Source organism: Hemitrygon akajei, chromosome 7 (genome assembly GCF_048418815.1).
Source record: "Hemitrygon akajei chromosome 7, sHemAka1.3, whole genome shotgun sequence".
NCBI classification, from domain to species: Eukaryota; Metazoa; Chordata; class Chondrichthyes; order Myliobatiformes; family Dasyatidae; genus Hemitrygon; species Hemitrygon akajei.
The window spans coordinates 168,648,432-168,654,431 of NC_133130.1; positions in this window are offsets into that span (position 1 = coordinate 168,648,432).

Here is a 6,000-nt window from a genome sequence, read left to right on the forward strand (position 1 = left end):
ATTAATTTATTTGCACAGTCTTTCTTCTTTTGCACACTGGTGGTTTGTTAGTCTATGTTTATGTATATTTTTTCATATTTTTGTATTTTCTTGTAAACTTGAAAATGAATTTCAGGGTACTATATGAAGGCATACATGTACTTTGATAATAAATCGTCACGATGTGCACTGCCAATATCAGAACCCAAGTGCGGAGGAAAGACAGACTCCAATGTAGGGACAGCAACAAGAGTTTATTTATAATAATTCTAAAAGCTGAGCGACAACGCGAGAAGTAACATTCTTAAAACCAGGACTCCTTGATTAGCGCTAATTGGGCATCCGTTTAAATAATACAAGTACCATGAAATCCCAGAGCCTATCAAGATAAACTTATCAAGCTTAAATAGAAAGCACCAGGAGACCACATTACAAACAGTGAGTCGTTCAAGAAAAACACAAGGAACTCTAAACGATTAATGACTCTCGTTAAACAACAATTAACCAATTCTGGTGTCCTAAAAACCTTGGAGCCCAATACCCTCCGGAGCCCTGCACAGACCCAAAAAGCTCATTACTTTAATTTGACTAAGAAAACTACAGCACAGTACAGGCCCTTCAGCCCACAATGTTGTACTGCCCTTTTAACCTACTCCAAGATCAAGCTAACCCTTGCCTCCCACATAACCCTCCATTTTTCTTTCATCCAAAGAGTCTCTCAGATGCCCCTGATGCTTCTGCCTCTATCACCACCCCTGTCAGGGTATTCCACACACCAGCACTCTCTGTGTAAAAGACCTACCTTTGACATTCCTCCTATACTTTCCTCCAAACACCTTAAAATTATGCCCCCTTCATATTAGCCATTTCTGCCCTGGGAAAGCCACCGACTTTTCACTTGATCTCTGCCTCAAATCTTTAGTCATGCTTTCAAAAAGGCAACCTTAGCTAATTCCTGGTAACTGATAGAGACTGAGGGGGAGCCACAGTTTAACATACAGATTCCAGTAAATAGTCCACCTGTTTCACAGATTTGATCTTTTTTTATCAGTTTCCTTGGTCATAGGTTAAGGGTGAAAGGTGAGATACTGAAGGGGAAGATGAGGGGGAACCCCTTCACTCAGAGGGTGGTGAGAGTGTGGAATGAGCTGCCGGTGGAAGTTGTGGATGTGGGGTTGAAATTTGGATAAGGACCTGAATGGGAGGGGTATTATGGAGGACAGGTCGATGAGACTGGGGGTAGAATAACAGTACGTAGTAGTTGGACCAAAGCTCCTCTTTCTGTGTTGTAGTGCTTTAATTGTTTCTGCTTCCCAAGTATAGCCCAGTCATTAAACGTGTGAAACCCACAATGAAGACTATTAAGATCTGGTTGGAGGGTGCTGACTCTGCTCTTCAGCACCAATTCCAGCACACAGACTGGAGAGTGTTTGCTGCCCATGCCACCACAGACTCTCAGATCAACATTGACTTAGATACCAGCTCTGTCCTTGAGCACATCAACAAGTGACATCACAAAAACAAAGAAAAGTTTTCCCCAATCAGAAACAACGGATGAACAGAGAGGTTCGCCCCCTGCTCAAAGCCAGAGATTTAACCGAATGGGAGGCTTACAGCTCAGCCAGGACCAGCCTGAGGAGGGGAATCTCTCAGGCTAAACGCACTTACAAACAGAGGATCGAGGAGTATTTCAACTCCTCGGACCCCCGGCGCATATGGCATGACGTACAGGTCATTACAGACTTCAAACCACCTAGTACTGTGCCCCCTTCCAGCTCTGCTTCCCTCCCTGATGAGCTCAATTACTTCTACGCTCACTTTGACCGAGAGAACAAGGAGGTCACCCTCAAAGCGGACCTCCCACCTGGTGAACTGCCTCTCTCACTTTCCGATGTTTGCGCCACCCTGATCAGGGCGAACGTACGGAAGGCAGCTGGTCTGTATGGAATACCTGGCCGTGTGCTCAGAGTCTGTGCAGGGCAGTTGGCCGGGGTTTTCACCCTGAGCAGGGTGAATGTACGGAAGGCAGCTGGTCCAGATGGAATACCTGGCCGTGTGCTCAGAGTCTGTGCAGGGCAGTTGGCCGGGGTTTTCACCCTGAGCAGGGTGAATGTACGGAAGGTAGCTGGTCTGTATGGAATACCTGACTGTGAGCTCAGAGTCTGTGCAGGGCAGTTGGCCGGGGTTTTCACCCTGAGCAGGGTGAATGTACGGAAGGTAGCTGGTCTGTATGGAATACCTGGCTGTGAGCTCAGAGTCTGTGCAGGGCAGTTGGCCGGGGTTTTCACCCTGAGCAGGGTGAATGTACGGAAGGTAGCTGGTCGGGATGGAATACCTGGCTGTGAGCTCAGAGTCTGTGCAGGGCAGTTGGCCGGGGTTTTCACCCTGAGCAGGGTGAATGTACGGAAGGTAGCTGGTCGGGATGGAATACCTGGCCGTGTGCTCAGAGTCTGTGCAGGGCAGTTGGCCGGGGTTTTCACCCTGAGCAGGGTGAATGTACGGAAGGCAGCTGGTCGGGATGGAATACCTGGCCGTGTGCTCAGTGTCTGTGCAGGGCAGTTGGCCGGGGTTTTCACCCTGAGCAGGGTGAATGTACGGAAGGCAGCTGGTCCGGATAGAATACCTGGCCGTGTGCTCAGAGTCTGTGCAGGGCAGTTGGCCGGGGTTTTCACCCTGAGCAGGGTGAATGTACGGAACGCAGCTGGTTGGGATGGAATACCTGGCTGTGAGCTCAGAGTCTGTGCAGGGCAGTTGGCCGGGGTTTTCACCCTGAGCAGGGTGAATGTACGGAAGGTAGCTGGTCGGGATGGAATACCTGGCTGTGAGCTCAGAGTCTGTGCAGGGCAGTTGGCCGGGGTTTTCACCCTGAGCAGGGTGAATGTACGGAAGGTAGTTGGTCTGTATGGAATACCTGGCTGTGAGCTCAGAGTCTGTGCAGGGCAGTTGGCCGGGGTTTTCACCCTGAGCAGGGTGAATGTACGGAAGGTAGCTGGTCGGGATGGAATACCTGGCCGTGTGCTCAGAGTCTGTGCAGGGCAGTTGGCCGGGGTTTTCACCCTGAGCAGGGTGAATGTACGGAAGGCAGCTGGTCGGGATGGAATACCTGGCCGTGTGCTCAGTGTCTGTGCAGGGCAGTTGGCCGGGGTTTTCACCCTGAGCAGGGTGAATGTACGGAAGGCAGCTGGTCGGGATGGAATACCTGGCCGTGTGCTCAGAGTCTGTGCAGGGCAGTTGGCCGGGGTTTTCACCCTGAGCAGGGTGAATGTACGGAAGGCAGCTGGTCGGGATGGAATACCTGGCCGTGTGCTCAGTGTCTGTGCAGGGCAGTTGGCCGGGGTTTTCACCCTGAGCAGGGTGAATGTACGGAAGGCAGCTGGTCGGGATGGAATACCTGGCCGTGTGCTCAGAGTCTGTGCAGGGCAGTTGGCCGGGGTTTTCACCCTGAGCAGGGTGAATGTACGGAAGGTAGCTGGTCGGGATGGAATACCTGGCCGTGTGCTCAGAGTCTGTGCAGGGCAGTTGGCCGGGGTTTTCACCCTGAGCAGGGTGAATGTACGGAAGGCAGCTGGTCGGGATGGAATACCTGGCCGTGTGCTCAGTGTCTGTGCAGGGCAGTTGGCCGGGGTTTTCACCCTGAGCAGGGTGAATGTACGGAAGGTAGCTGGTCGGGATGGAATACCTGGCCGTGTGCTCAGAGTCTGTGCAGGGCAGTTGGCCGGGGTTTTCACCCTGAGCAGGGTGAATGTACGGAAGGCAGCTGGTCGGGATGGAATACCTGGCCGTGTGCTCAGTGTCTGTGCAGGGCAGTTGGCCGGGGTTTTCACCCTGAGCAGGGTGAATGTACGGAAGGCAGCTGGTCGGGATGGAATACCTGGCCGTGTGCTCAGAGTCTGTGCAGGGCAGTTGGCCGGGGTTTTCACCCTGAGCAGGGTGAATGTACGGAAGGCAGCTGGTCGGGATGGAATACCTGGCCGTGTGCTCAGTGTCTGTGCAGGGCAGTTGGCCGGGGTTTTCACCCTGAGCAGGGTGAATGTACGGAAGGCAGCTGGTCCGGATAGAATACCTGGCCGTGTGCTCAGAGTCTGTGCAGGGCAGTTGGCCGGGGTTTTCACCCTGAGCAGGGTGAATGTACGGAACGCAGCTGGTTGGGATGGAATACCTGGCTGTGAGCTCAGAGTCTGTGCAGGGCAGTTGGCCGGGGTTTTCACCCTGAGCAGGGTGAATGTACGGAACGCAGCTGGTTGGGATGGAATACCTGGCTGTGAGCTCAGAGTCTGTGCAGGGCAGTTGGCCGGGGTCTTCACGGACATTTTCAATCTGTCCCTGGCCCAGGCAGTTGTCCCCACAAGCTTCAAGATCGCCACCATCGTGCCAGTGCCAAAGCATTCCACTGCCACAGGCCTGAATGACTTCCGCCCAGTTGCACTCACCCCCATCATTGCAAAGTGCTTTGAGAGACTGGTTCTATCACATCTCAAATCCTGTCTGCCCATTACCCCATACCCCCATCAATTTGCCTATCGCACCAACAGGTCAACAGAGGATGACATCTCCACGGCACTTCACTCTGCCCTGACCCACCCGGACAGCCCCAACTCTTACGTCAGAATGCTGTTCATTGACTTTAGTTCGGCATTCAATACTGTGATCCCCTCCAAGCTGATCACCAAACTTCCCCAGCTTGGTATCAGCTCATCCCTCTGCAATTTGACCTTGGACATTCTGACTAACAGACCCCAATCTGTTAAATTAGACAACCTCTCCTCCTCCACTCTCACCCTGAACACCGGTGTGCCTCAAGTCTGTGTGCTGAGCCCTCTTCTGTACCCCCTTTTCACCCATGACTGCATTCCTGTACATGGTTCTAACTCCATAATCAAGTTCGCAATGGTGGTTGGCCTGATCAGAGGGGATGACGAGATGGCCTACAGGGACGAGGTCCAGCACCTGGCCACATGGTGTGCTGACAACAACCTGGCCCTCAACACCCACAAGACCAAGGACTTCAGGCATGCTAGGAGCCACACTCACGTCCCCATCTATATCAACAGAGCTGTAGTGGAGCGTGTATAAAGCTTCAAATCCCTTGGAGTCCACATTTCCGAGGATCTCACCTGGTCCCTGAACTGCTCCATCCTGATCAAAAAGGCGCAACAGCAACTTTATTTCTTGCGGAGCATCAAGGAAGCTCACCTCTGTCCCAGAATACTGACGGACTTTTACTGCTGTACCATTGAGAGCGTACTCACCAACTGCATCTCAGTGTGGTACGGCAATTGTCCCGTATTGGACTGCAATGCACTCCAGCGGGTGGTGAAAACTGCCCAGCGGATTATCGGCACCCAATTGCCCACCATTGAGAACATCTACCATAAACGCTGCCTGGGCAGGGCGAAAAGCATTATCAAGGATACATCTCACCCTAACCATGGACTTGCATTATCAAGGATACATCTCACCCTAACCATGGACTTTTTACTCTCCTCCCATCCGGTTGGTGTTACAGGAGCCTCCGCTCCCGCACCAGCAGGCACAGGAAGAGCTTCTTCCCTGAGGCTGTGACCCTGCTGAACTTCACATCACAGCGATAAGCAGTATTGCACCCATATTGTACTGTCTCAGTACTTTTATATTTGTGTGCTGTAGAAATTACTTTTTATTCACAGTTATTTTGTAAATAACACTATTCTTTGCATTTCTGGTTAGATGCTACCTGCATTTCATTGGCTTTGTATCTGTACTCATTGCAAATGATAATAAAGTTGAATCTAATCTAATCTAAAAGACTCTAATTAAAAAGCATTGCCCTCTGTGAAAAAAAATTGCTTCTTTTTGCTGCTTAATTGTAAAACTTTAATTTTTATTCTGTGCCTCGGTACCGTGGGTGTTGTAGTTCTGGCCTTTTCGGTCTCAGCACCATTGCGGACAGATCAGATTCTCAGGAGTACTTGACGTATCCTGCAAACACGTTTCCAATCTGTCAGGCCAGCGAGCTCCAGCCAGCTCCCAGAGGGAGGGCAG